Below are 14,910 nucleotides of genomic sequence, written 5' to 3' on the forward strand. Positions count from 1 at the left end.
TGGGTTAAAGGGTACGTGTGCTTTAAATTTTAAAAGACGTTGCTGGATAACCTTCTTAAGACTTGGGGACGTCATTTCACCAGCAACGGAGGTGACTTCCCAGTTGCGTATACTCCCCCCTGAAGATCAAAGGGCTCATCTTCCATCAGGGCTTTTTTCAGGCCTATGTCATTTCCCACTGCAGACCCAACCTTGTCTCTTCCCTGTTGGAAAGAAGGAGAGTTTGGTGAGGGAAAGACAAGGCTGACGGGCTTGAGAGAGTCCCGAGGCCTCCAGGTGACTCCTTCCTCTAAATGGATGGAAGACACAGCGGGCCCAAAAGGGTCCTTAGTTAGTCCCCTGTGAGTGGAATTGTGCTCTTCTGGTCCCTAAAAACAAGCAGGAAGAAAACTGGCATGTCGCTGGTGTATCCAGGCTGGGCAGGGGGAAGACCGAGGTGAGTATTCTTAAACTGGGAAAAATCTATTTAGGATATTTGGGTGCAGAGGCACCTCCTCCCATGTCTAAGATGTTGGATGTGACCTGGCACCTCCATGACCTCTACACTGTTTCCAAAGTGACCATGATCAGTGGTGGGGTATGGTGGGGGGCTTGTTGCCAGGCAGGTGTGTCTCTGCCTGGTCGGGCACTGGGCATAAAGCGTATCCCCTGGCTGGTCTTCATTGGCGCCTCCTCTCTTTCTGGTGTATGAAACTGAGCTGACCCTATATGCTATTATTGTGACACGGGATCATTACCCCTAATAAGCATTTCATAACTCAATCTATTTTTGCCAATTGTTTTAAGTCTCTTTTATTAGCTATGTTAGGCATGCTGTTATCTTAATCTTCTTAACGTCCATGTGAGAGTTTGACAAGTCAGCAGGGGATCTTGCCTTAGCTGCCAAGGATGCATGATTAGGTTACAGCTCCAGCGACCCCGGCTCCAGAGCCTCGCTGCCCGCCCGCCTCCTGGCGGACGATTCACCTTCCCAGCATATTTCTTTATAAAAGACCTCCGTCTCCCGAAGTCCGGGAGGTAATGATGCATCAGTGAGAACAAAGACCTTATGAAGACCAATGTCTTGGGCTTCATTCAAATAATTTAATCCTGTGAAAATAAGTAAAGAGGAAAAAATGTGTGTGTGTGTGTGTGTGTGAGAGAGAGAGAGAGAGAGAGAGAGAGAGCGTGGGAGAGAGGGAAAGACCCCAAGAAACTCCATCTGGAAGGCTATGCAGCAACCAGCTTCCAAGCTGCAGAATCAAATATATATATATATATATATATATATATATACATATGTGTGTGTGTATATATATATGTATATATATTTAACTTAAAAAACTTTTTATAGAAGCGTAGTATACCCATAGAAAAGTGCACCTAAGTGTCCAGTTTGATAAATCTTTACAAAGTGAGCACACCTGGGTATCCAGCATCCAGCTTAAGAATCAACATCACCAGAACCCCGAGGCCCCAGCGGCCCCCTTCCTCACAGCCCAAGTGACTGCTCTCTCAACTTCTAACCTATAGATTCGTTTTGCCAGCCTTTGGCCTTCATATAAATGGAATCACACAAGACGTGGTATTTTAGACATTTGTGAGCTTTTCCCATGCAATCAAGGTCCTTTTAGTCTCATTATGCAGAATCCTATTTTAATCTTCTGAAAGGGTTAACACAAAGTCCAGAGGCAGTAGCTGACACCGTGGCAGAGCTTGAGCGATTCTTTTCCTAAGATCACTTCAGGGTAGGAAAATAATTGAGGTTTTGGCAGCTGAGATGACTGTGGGCAGACAGCTATTATTTCTCAGTTAATTCCTTAAGTAAAGCGTCGTCTCTGCCAACTCTTGCTGTTAGGCACACTCAGGAAGGTCCGACTCCGCTGTCCCTCCAGCCAAACCATCCTTGGTTTTTACCTTGTGTTAACTTTTCCCCTTTTTGAGTTGAAAGAATACTGTCCAGAGCCTCATCCTTTCATGGCCATTTCCCTGTGGTCCAGATGTGGGACCCGATGACTAAGTTGCAGGTTCTGGAGACAGCAAAAGAAAGCAGGGCTTGGAACCGGGTCGACAGGAGTGAGACCGTAAGGCGCATCCTCATTTCATAGCCATGTTCCTCCAGGTCCTCCCCTTTCTTTGAAAGCAGGGTATCCGGGCTTCCCTGGTGGCGCAGTGGTTGAGAGTCTGCCTGCCAATGCAGGGGACACGGGTTCGAGCCCTGGTCTGGGAAGATCCCATATGCCGCGGAGCAACTGGGCCCGTGCGCCACAACTACTGAGCCTGCGCGTCTGGAGCCTGTGCTCCGCAACAAGAGAGGCCGCGACAGTGAGAGGCCCGCGCACCGCGATGAAGAGTGGTTCCCGCTTGCCACAACTACAGAAAGCCCTCGCACAGAAACAAAGACCCAACACACCCAAAAATAAATAAATAAATAATTAATTAATTAACAACAAAAAAAAGCAGGGTATCCATGAATGCCTCCAAGGATCAAGTGCAGGTGCAGATACAATAGGCCATGAAGCATCTTCTGCTAACAGTGGACTTGGGCTTTGACCCAGCCTTCAGCTCCCCACCCCACGGGACCACTGGGCCCTGCCCAAAAGCAGCCGCTGGTGTCTGGGTGGCAGGTGCTAAAGTGGTGGTTCTCAAGCTTTGGTGAGCATAAGCATGACCTAGAAAGCTTTTTTTTTTTTTTTAATTAATTAATTAATTTACTATTTTTGGCTGTGTTGGGTCTTCGTTTCTGTGCGAGGGCTTTCTCTAGTTGTGGCAAGCAGGGGCCACTCTTCACCGCGGTGCGCGGGCCTCTCACCATCGCGGTCTCTCTTGTTGCCGAGCACAGGCTCCAGACGCGCAGGCTCAGTAGCTGTGGCTCACGGGCCTAGTTGCTCCGCGGCATGTGGGATCTTCCCAGACCAGGGCTCGAACCCACGTCTCCTGTATTGGCAGGCAGATTCTCAACCACTGCGCCACCAGGGAAGCCCTAGAAAGCTTTTTAAATGTGCAGATTCCCAGCCCCACTCCCAGATATTCTGCCTCATGAGGGCTGGGCTGGGTCCTCGTGGTTCTGACACAAAGAGTTGAATTGAGTCTATCAGACGTTTGTTCCCACACACCTTGTTCTCTTCAAGCTTTTGCCATTTCTTCTCCCTGCAATACCCAGTCCGCCTTCGTCTGCACTGAGGAACGTAGAGCCACTATTTCCCTAATGAATCTGCCTCAACTCAGCTTGCCTGCATCTTAGATGAGGGTTTTCAGTATTTCCTCTGAAGACCCTTACCAGGAGTACGTGTTACGGAATTACTTATCTTTTTCTAGGTTTCCATGTTCTGTAAGGTAGTCTTCTGAGCCCCGACACTGGCTCTTTGCCCACGTTCACAATAAACTCCAGATGCAGTCTCTCTGTATGTTCAGAAGTGGGATCAAAGATTACGTAGCTGCATTTCTTTGCTATGTGATTGAGCCTTTTATCCTTTTGCCTAGTGTTCCTTTGTTGTTGTTTTCTTTCTCCATTTATTGAATTGTCATCTTTTCCTTGCCATTTTTTCTTACGGGTGAAATTTATAACATAATTTTAAGTGCCAATGAAAATTCCATTAAAAGTAAATTTATTAAAAATATGGGATGAATTGGAATCTTTGCAATATTGCTCTTTGCTTTAAGAGACATGCATATCTCTTCATTTTCTCATTTTTTTGGCATGTTCTGGATCTGTCTTGTCTTCCTGTTGCTTCCTTTTAATGGATACTACTGGTAGCCATTAGAATTTGCCTTGTTTTGTGGTCATTTTCTTGTCAGCCCTATATTTCCCCTCTTGTCACCTGGTCTTGAATCCAGCAGGATTCATCCAGACCCTGGCTTTGCCAGCAAGTGAGGCAGGCAGGTTACCTGTGGCTCTACAGGTAAGGGTGGGTGATGGTTTGATCCCCGGCTCAGGTGGAAGCTGGAAGGCACCATGGTTCCTGGTGTGTTTCCCAGCTTCCAGCAATTGTTTGTGTACCGTGGCTCTGCTGTACTGAGATACAACGTTTCTGGCAAAATTATGTGCCAGACACCGTAAGCTTGACCTCAACTACCTCATGCATACGGCCCTGTAGGTACTGTTATGATTCAAATTTAAAGGAAGAAACAGAAATGGAGGAATCCCATGACTAAGTGATGTGGCTTGTATGTGGCAAAGGCAGAACTGGCATCAGGCCCTGGGTTCTAACCAAGGATGCCCTGCGTGTGGTTATGACATGTCCCTAGCAAATATTAATGCTCACTAGGCTACAGGCGTTTCCAATGTTTAGGTCAACTGACTCTTGGCCACTGACCACAAGGACTTGAAAGAATTGAAATGTACACCCCACGACTTCATTTATTAGAGAAGAGGTCTACAGGGAGCGTAGTCACTCTAAAACCAAGAGGATTTCATCGTATTGTGGTCATGCCAGTATCACAGAAACAACAGATGCCTAAAGAAAGAAACTCAGTCAGTCCTCAGCATCTCAGGCTTTAGCCCCCAGCCCTGCGGTCTGAAATCCTCCCTCCCTTCACCAGCTGCTGGAGCTGCTCTCTGGAGACGAGAAGCACGTTTATGTTAAGGTGTTAACGAGTGATGAAGGACTTGGGCGTTCACCCGTTCCAGGAGTACAGTGTTTTTATTTTAACAGGGATGGAACAGGGAAGAGGACCTAGCATTCTTGAGCTTTGTACCAAATCTCCTGGTCTCCCATGAAGACTTGGAGGCTTTCATAACCACAAGCAAGTAGGAGGGATTTCGTTAAGACTAATCTTCCTCAACAAAAAAGTAAGGCAACCTGGTGGCAGGGAGACCCCGGATGGTTTTGTTTTGTTTTTGTTTTTGTTTTTTAAACTGAACAGCAAAATGAACTAAGTGGGTTTATTTTTGTAATTTTTATTTTATACTGGAGTATAGTTTGATTAACAATGTTGTTATAGTTGATTAACAATGTTGTTAATTAACAATTGTTAATTAACAATGTTGTTGATTAACAATGTTTCAGGTGTACAGCAAAGTGATTCAGTTATACATATACATGTATCATTCTTTTTCAAATTCTTTTCCCATTTAGGTTGTTACATAATATTGAGCAGAGTTCCCTGTGCTATACAGTAGGTCCTTGTTGGTTGTCCATTTTAAATACAGCAGTGTGTACACGTCAATCCCAAACTCTGGGATGGTTTTTTTAGTACTTGTAAAGCAACTGCTATTATGATTTGATTTTATAGATGAGAAAACAAAGTCTCAGAGAGATTAAATATGTGTCACATGTCACCCAGCTGGTGAGTGGCAGAGTGGAATGCAAATCCACATCTGTCTTATTCTAAAACCTTTTGGTTAAATCTCAACATTTTCCATAAACCAGCTTTGACTGCAGGGAGACATGAAAACTGTGGCCACACAGTATCATCCTGTGGCAGTTCTTTGAAAACCCTAGCGTTCTATAACTACGAGTTATCGTCATATTAAATCATAATGATAACGAAGTTAACATTTATGCAGTGCTTACCATGTGCCAGATTCGGTGTTAAGCACGAATCATCTCATTTCATCCTCACAGCAATACCATGGGAAAGATTCAAATCTTGAGCTCCATTTTCCAGATGAGGAAACAGAAGTTTACTGAGTCAAGGAAATTGTCCAGTCGTGCACAGCTGCATCATCAATAACACATAGAGCCTTAGCTCTGGACCAAGCACTGTGCAATGTGCTGGAGAGCTAGCAAGAGGCCTAAGACCCTACTGTCTGTCTGATGTGCACATATTATGTGGGCAGAGCAAGTCCCCACGAGCTGGTTGCCAAGGGCATGGGCGGACCAGCGCCGTGGAGGTTCAGACCAGGGAGAGATGACCACAGACTGGATAAGAACAGTACCTGGGAACCAGGATGCTCTTAAGGCCTCATGGAAGGTTTTAATTTCTTTAAAATCAGAATCAAAAAATAAGCTTTTAGGTCAAAGAAAATGTATTCATACATAATATATTCATCTTTATACCAACAGCCATAAAATATAATTTTTAATATTTTGTATGGAAGAAGAGCCATGAAAGTCGTAATGTGGCCTTACTGCCGCCTCCTGATTGCAGGTGACACCAAGGCCTTCGGGGGTGGCAGAGCACAGGTGGAAGAGTCTACTGAAGAGCTTGCCTGCCAGTCAGAAAACCCAGCCACCAACTGGAAATAGATTCAAAAGATCATCTCGTGAGACAATCGTCTTAGTCAATTATTCTAACATTCCTCATTTCATTTCCTTGGGGAAAGTGAAGGTACTTACGGTTACGCAGTCTGAGGAAAGTCACAGAAGGAAGTCCAGCTTGAGCTGAGCCTTGGCAGACATGAAGTATTGGCTCAGCTGTAAGGCACCTTGTTTTCATTATCTTCGTGATGAGAGTAAGGTCAGTTTGTAGGGTTGGCCTTCTCCTGAGAAAGAAGAGGTGAAGACTGCATCGCGCAGGGTTTGTTTCTGATACGACCAGCGGCCAGCTCAGTACCTGGAACGCCGGGGGAATTCAAAAACATATGTTCTGTGTTAAACTGAACCCTAGCACCATGGAAAGCCGTCTCTGTGGCTCACCAAGTTCGTGCCCTCATGCAAACACCAGCGTGTGGAAGTTGGAAGTGGGTTTTCTGTTTTAAGCAGGTATCAGATAGGCAACCAGGTCTGTGCCTAGCATTGAACCAAGACACCCATGGAGGATACAAGAGTGATGGGAGATTTGCTCTCCTTCCTTCAGGATCATTAAATCAGGACAAGGAGTCTACGTTACACAACAATACAATTTGTATATGATTATGAAGTACGCTTTGTGTTTTTCTAAAGAAGCAACAGGAGTTGTATGAGGGCTGAAGCAGCTAAGGAAGACTTTTTAAGGAGGTGGTACTTGACCTGGACTTAGAGAATAAATAAGACTTAAGTAGGAGGGATTAGGACATTTTGACAAGAATGGTTGACAGCTTGCAGGTGGGGTAAACACAGCCTTTGGAGGATGAGAGACCCAAGGCTGACTGGTGAGAAAGGCTTTCGATCTCCTTGCAGGTAAGGAAGTGGGGCTGATTAGGAAATGAAGGAAATCCATCCTCCTCCTTGCTTGCCTTACACCTTTTGTAATGCAGCCCGACTCTCTGTCTTTGGTGTTGGATGGATGTATGGTTAAAAGCAGGAAGAGAGAAGAAAGGAAACAAAGGTACTGTTGGAAGGCCGAAAGCCAGCTAGGGGGTGGGGAGGGATGATTCACAGTTGCCCTAAAACCCTCTTAAAGAAGAGGCTCTCTCCTCCCCCGCTCTCAGCACAGAAGTGGGCACCGAGGCCCTGGAAGGTCTAGCAAGCTCCAGGTGAGAGGTGTGGGTGTGGATGGCTTCTCTGAAGCATCGTTTCATGCACTGCTTGAATTCAGAAAAATCAAATGCTCACAGAATGGAGCTGGCACGTTTTTGTGATGATAAATCAGTTCCATGCTGTAAATCTGTTGGTAAGAACAATTACCAATGCAATCGAAATCTTATGTCCAGTAGGAAATGGAAGCCGCCGTCTTTCTGTAGATTAAGAAGCAAGCATACTCGTGGATCAGAGAGGCTTGCTGTCTTTTTCCCCAGAAATAGTGTTGGGCTCATTTAACGTGATTTCTACCTGTTCTCCTGCAATTAGTGTTTAAGTGACCATCTCTGGGTATTAGTCACTCCCAGGAAATGAAATGATGCTATGGTAATTGGCCATGTAGGTTTCTTCGCCTCCCTGGGGATTTCACTTGGCTCCGAGAGCATTTTTACATAGACCCTGTCTGCACTCTTTATTTAGCTAATTAGACGGCTTAAGGGAATGAGCTGGCATTGGGGTAGGAGGGAGGGAAGAGGAGGAGCAGCATATTATAACAGGAAGATCACTTGATTGAAACAATATCTGGGTTCTAGTCCAAACTAATAAATCTGCTCTTCTATTATGTTCTTATCTTGGACAGCTGTGTTATATACATTATCTTGTTTAATCATCACAATAAACTTATGAAGCGGTATCACAACCCCCTTTACAGAGATGAGAAAAATAAAATTTCAGAGAAGCTGCCCTGACCAAGGTTTCCCAGCTGGAGTGTGGCAGAGATTGGAACTCGAATTGGCCTTAATTCCCAGGCTCTGCTGTCCATTATTAGTGTCCACTTACTAAATAAACCTCTGTCACCTGAAACAAGTCACTCCACCTTCCTGTCTTCCCTTTCTTTAACTGTTCATGATTCTGTGAAGATGCTGGCTCTCATGGAAACCCTAAGTGCCTTTCTTTCTGAACCAATGCAAACTATTAAGCATCTGTTGTACTTTTTTTGGCTCCCTATTTCTTTTGTTCTGCTTTTATCCTCCTTTCTACATATCTGAACCAGGGCTGGTGTTAACAGAAGTAGGGGTTGAGCAACGAAGGTAGGGGAAGGAGAGAGAAGCAGGTATATCACTAGGCATTCCGTTTTCCAGCCCTGAACATTACTGTCTTCTAACTGAGCGCAGAGGACTTCCCTGGCGGTCCAGTGGTTAAGACTCTGCACTTCCACTGCAGGGGGCACAGGTTCGATCCCTGGTGGGGGACCTAAGATCACACGTGCAGCACAGTGAGGCCAAAAAAAAAAAAAAAAACAGTAAATGAGCTCAGAGCACCATGGTATATGGGAAAGACCCGAGGGCTTGGAGTCTATGAGGTTTTCATTTCCAGTTTTGCCACCTTCTTGTGAGGCTTTGACCAAATCATGGTCTTATTGTACCTCTGGTTCCTCATCTATACAGCTGTAATTGTGATATACATCAGGGAGTGATGTTTCCTTTTCCTTGTAGTCACAAAAATGTACCCGTCAGGTGTAAATAATGGAATTGTGGTCCTGGTGGGGGTCTTGAGCCATTGAGTTCTGATCCTCCAGTTTACACAGGAAGAAAAGGAGCTGAATTTCCTGGTGCCACATACATAGTTGGTGGCACAAATATGTCGAGAACCCGGGCAGCCTCATAGCATTCCCAGTGCTTCTGGAGCCAGCCCACTTGCCCTCATGTCCAAGATGGAAGAAAAGTTCTTTTTCTTCAGGAATTTATACCTGTCATGGGGAAATAATGAACTATCTGTCAATGAACCTCATCTACTTTCCTTGTACAAATTTTTGAGAGGGGGGAATCAGAGATGGGGCTAATCAGGGACAAGTTTTTCATGCCAGAGCACATCCCTTTGGGTGACCTATCTCCATAATGAATTCTGTGAGATGATGCTTTGTGAGGAAGCAGAAGAAAATTGCCACCCGTGCCCAGCCCCCAGCAGAGAGCCACCGCGTAGGGTGGAGCTCATCAGGTGACACTGTGGGAGGAAGATGCCATGCTGTGCGGGTGTCTGAGTGTGTCACAGAGAGGGCACACTTTGGAGAAAGACTAGCCACACATTTTGCTTCCTGTTGCCATCCTCCTTCACTTTGTCCATTTCTTGCTGGTATTTATTTTTCTTTTTTTAAATTTTATGGAAGTATAGTTGATTTACAGTGTTGTGTTAATTTCTGCTGTACAGCAAAATGACAGTTATACATACATACATATATTATTTTTCATATTCTTTTCCATTATGGTTTATCATAGGATACTGAATACAGTTCCCTGTGCTATACAGTAGGATCTTGTTGTTTATCTATCCTATATATACTAGTTTGCATCTGCTAATTCCAAATCCCAATCTATCCCTCCCCAGCCCCTTGGCAACCACAAGTCTGTTCTCTATGTCTATGAGTCTGTTTCTGTTTCGTATATATGTTCATTTGTGTCATATTTTAGATTCCACATATAAGTGATATCATATGGTATTTGTCTTTCTCTTTCTGACTTACTTCGCTTAGTATGATTGTCTCTAGGTCCAAGTATTTATTTTTCTATTCATGCCTATAATAAAACAAGTCAGTTCTCAGTTGGAAGGCAGAAAAAACCTTTCTCAGTCTGTACCCAAAAAGTCTTTGATTTATTATATTGACTACAAATATCATTTTAGGTTACATACTAGAATGTCTTCAAAGCAGTTTTATTTTCTGTATTTCTGTTTACTCTACCTTAATCCTGTGAGGATTATTGTTATCCTCATTTATAACAGTTAAGTCTGTGTTGTCTAATATTGTAGCTACTAGCCACATGTGGCTATTTAAATGACTTAAAGTTAAAAGCTTCACTTCCTCAATCATATTAGCCATATTTCAAGTTCTCAATAGCCACATGCTAATAACTTGTATGTGTAATCTCCTTTAGCCCTTAAAACAATTTGTGAGGTAAGTATAATCTTACAGATGAAGAATGTAGGTCTTGGAGATATTTGTTCACTTGCCAAGATCATATATAGTGGAAACATGGTGGATATTGGCTAGTCTGACTCCAAAATCTCCTCTCTAAACCACCATAGTGTATTTTACTTCTGATGGATAAATAGCAACAAAAAATTCTTACAAAATGTGACTAGTGACTTCTTCCAGAAAGATGGAGTATATGTACTTTTGCCTATCCCTTCCACTAATTTTAACTAAAAATCCTGGACATTATGTATAAAGTAAACATCAGAAGATTCTGAAAGATGGAGAAAAGGTAGACCAGCTAGAGACCTTCAGACCCGAGGAACAACACAGTGATAAGTTTCCTGTGTTGTCTTTTTTTGCCTCATAAATCACAGACTTGGCAGAGTAAATTTTAAAAACATGACCCATCTATATGCTGTCTACAAGGAACTCACTTCAAATATAGTGGTATATGAGTTTGAAAGTGAAACAATGGAAAAAACAGACTATGCAACATTAACCAAAAGAAAGCAAGAATGTCTATATTAATATCAGATAAAGTAGTCTTCAGAGCATGCAAATTACTGATAAATAGGTCAGTCCACCAAGAGGACATTTAGCAATCCTAAATGTGTATGCACCAAACAACATAGCTGCAAAAGATGTGGAGCAACTGATAGAACTGAAAGGAGAAACAGAGAAATCCACAGTATACTTGGAGATTTCAACACCCCTCTCTCAACAATTGATAAAACAACCAGACAGAAAATCAGCAAGCATTTAGAACTCAACGCACTATCAATCAAGAGTGTCTAATTGACATTTATAGAAGATGTCACCCAACAACAGCAGAAAACACACTTTTCAAGGACTCCTAGACTATATATCATTTTCTAAACCATAAAACTCACATCAACAAATGTAAAATTAAAAGCATACGTGTACAGGTGGTCTCTGACCACAGTGGAATCAAACACGGAGTCAATAACAGAAAGACAACAGGGAAAACCCCAGACACTTGGAAACTAAAAAACATACTTCTAAGTAATCCATGGGCCAAAGAGGAAGTCTCAACAGAAATACATTGAACTGAGTGAAAATGAAAAGCAAACATATCAAAATGTGTGGGACACAGCTAATGTAGTGCTAGATGGAAATACTTACATCATAATGAAAAGTCTCAAATAATCTAAACTTCTATTTCAAGAAACTAGAAAAAGGAAAACAGAATAAACCCAAAGCAAAAAGAAGAAAGGAAATAAAAAGATAAGAGTAAAAATCAATGAAATTGAAAACAGAAGAACAAGAGAGAAAATCAATAACACAAAGAGCTAGTTCTTTGAAAAAAATCAATTAAATTGACAGACATTTAGTAAGACTGACCAGGAAAAAAAGAGAGAAGACATAAATTGCCAATATCAGGAGTGAAGCAGGATATCACTGCAGATCCTGCAGACATCAAAAGGATGAGGTAGTACTACAAACAACTCTACACACATCAATATGACAACTTAGATGAAATGGACTAATTTCATGAAAAGTGCAAACTATCACAACTCACACAATATAAATAGATAATTTAAATAGCCCTAAAACTATTAAGGAAATTGAATTTGTTACCTTAAAACTGTCAGAAAAGAAATCTCCAGACCCAGATGGTTTCCATGAAGAATAATATCCAAAGAAAATAGAAGGGGATGGAATATTTACCAACTCATTTTGGAGCTAGTACCAGAAAGGAAGAAAGAAAGGAAGGAAAAGAGGGAGGGAGGGAAAGAAAGAAAGAAGGAAGGAAGGAAGGAAAAAAAAAAGAAAGAAAAAGGGAGAGAGAGGGAGGGAGGGAGGAAGGAAGGGGAAAAGGAGAAAAAGAAAACTACAGTCTAGTATCTTTCATGAATATATGCAGAAATTCTTAAGAAAATAATAACAAATAGAATTTAGCAGTATATAAAAATAATTGTATATCATTACCAAGTGGAATTTATTCCAAGGATGCAAAGCTAATTTAATATTTGAAAATCAATCAGTGTAATTTATCATATTAACACTAAAGTCACATGATCATATCAATTGATATAGAAAAAGCATTTGACAAAAGCTAATTGACAAAAGCAGATATTATGAAAACCCTCAGAAAACTAGGAGTAGATGGTGAAACTTTCTCACCTTGATAAAGATTATCTACAACAAACCTACAGATTACATTCAACATAATCGTAAAAGAGTAACTGCTTTCCCCCTTAAATCAGGAGCAAGGCTGTGATCTTCCCTCTCACTACTCTTATTCAGCATATTCTGAAAGTTCTAGTCTATGCAGTAAGGCAAGAAAAGGAAGGAAAAGACATGAAACTGTCATTATTTGTAGATGATATGATATATGCATTGAAAAGTCAAGGGAATCTATTTTTTAAAAAACCTAGAACTAGTAAGAGAGTTCAGCAAGGTCTCAGAATACAAGTTAAACAAAACAAAAAATATATATATTTATGTACCAGTAATAAGCACATGGACATCAAAATTAAATATATCAATACTATACAAAGACTTAAGTTTAAATCTAATAGTGCATTATACAGTATCTGTATGCTGAAAACAATAAAATGCTGATGAAAGAAATCAAAGAAGACATAAATAAATGGAGAGACATATTGTGTTCATGGACTCAATATAGCAAAGATATCAATTCTCCCCAAATTAATATAGAGGTTTAACACAATCACTATCAAAATTCTAGCAAGATTTTTTTTGTATCAGTAGTTGTACATAAGACTCTTCTAAAATTTATGTGAAAGGCAAAGGAACTAGAATAGCTAAAACCACTTGGAAACAAATTTAAAGTGAGAGGAATCACTCTATCAGATTTCAAAATTGATTATATAGTGACAGTAACCAAGCAGAGGGACAGACACACAGATCAATGGAACAAAATGGAAAACCTAAACATAGACCCACACAAATATGCCCAATTGATTTCTGACAAAGATGCAAAAACAATTCAATGGAGGAAAGATAGCTTATTCAACAGATAACGCTAGAGCAACCGGACACCCAGAGGCAAAAACTGAACCTCAACCTAAACCTTACACACTAAACAAAAATTAACTCAAAATGTATCATGGATGTAAGTGTAAAAAACACAAAGCTATAAAACTTTTAGAAAAACAAAGGAGAAAATCGTTGACATCTAGGTTTAGACAAGACTTGACACTAAAAGCATTATTCATAAAAGGAAAAATTAATACACTGGACTTTATAAAAATTTTAAAATTTCGCTCTGCAAAAGACCCTGTTGAGCAGATGAAAAGATGAGTTACATACTGGGAGGAAGTATTTTCAAATCCTATATTCAGCAATCCTAAGACTGCTATCTAGAATATCTGAGGAACTCTCAAAACAACAGTAATAAAACCAATCCAAGTAGAACATGGGCAAAAGACATGAACAGACATCTCAATAATTACACGAAAAGATGTACTTTTGAATGATAATGAAAAGCATCATTAGCCATTAGGGAGATGCAAATGAAAACAATAGTTAGATATCATTACACAACTATCAGGATGGCTAAAATAAAAAATAGTGCCAACATCAGATGCTGGCAATGATGCAGATAAATTGGATCACTCTTAAATTGCCGGTGGCAATGTAAAATGATACGGACACTGGAAAAGTTTGACAATTTCTTAAAAATCTAAACATGAAACTATCATGCAACCCAGTAATTACGTTCCTGGGCATTTATCCCAGAGAAGTGAAAATTTGTGCTCACACAAAAACATGTACAGGAATATTTATAGCAGCTTTATTTGTAGTAGCCCCAAACCAGACACAACCAGATGTTCTTTAGTGAATGAATGGTTAAACAAACTGATCCATTCCTACTCAGCAATAAAAAGGAAAGAACTATTGATAAATGCAACATTCTTTGGATCAATTTCCAGAGAATTATACTGAGTGAAAAAAGCCAATTCCAAAATTATTACATACTGTATGACTCCATTTATAAACATTATTGAAATGAAAAAATTATAGAAATGGAAAACAGATTAATGGTAGCCAGAGGTTAAGGAGGACGTGGGGTTGGGAACAAAGTCAGGGTGGTATGCTGGTGATGGAAATGGTCTGTATCTTGGCTGTATCAATGTCAATATCCTGGTTGTGATATGGTACTATAGTTTTACAAGATTTTACCATTGGAGAAAACCTGGTAATAAGAGACCTCTCTGTATATTCTTACAACTATATGTGAATCCACAATTATCTCAAAAGAAATTTTAATTTTTATACACCCATTACTTATGGACACTATATCATTCCAGAGTCTCAGTGTAATGAAGCCAGTTCTCTTTTGTAACAGTATTTATATATTGACACATGTGAGCATATGTATGCATATGAAACCACAAATGCATGGCTTGGTTAGGTAGCAGGCGGTAGCAGAGAAGCAGAGAATGCTTGGTACATGCCTTAGTAAGGTGGTGAAAAGTCTCACAGAGAAAGGAATGTTTGTACTGCCCAGCTGAATGGATATGAAGCTGTAGGTGAAGGAGATCAAGGTCATTTAATCAAGAAATTACTCCTCAAGGGGAGATTTAAAGAATTTTTTAAAAGGAATTTAAGCAACTTTACAGAATAAAAGAAACAACTGGTAAAACATTA

General features: G+C 40.9%; 1 protein-coding gene across 6 annotated transcripts in view; it reads left to right on the top strand.

Annotated features, from left to right (window-relative positions):
• Positions 1–14,910, top strand: part of ADRA1A (adrenoceptor alpha 1A) — a 121,513-nt gene that overhangs the window by 61,043 nt on the left and 45,560 nt on the right. The window lies entirely within an intron of this gene.

The sequence above is a fragment of the Balaenoptera borealis genome (genome assembly GCF_965194805.1).
Source record: "Balaenoptera borealis genome assembly, chromosome: 8".
Lineage (NCBI taxonomy): Eukaryota > Metazoa > Chordata > Mammalia > Artiodactyla > Balaenopteridae > Balaenoptera > Balaenoptera borealis.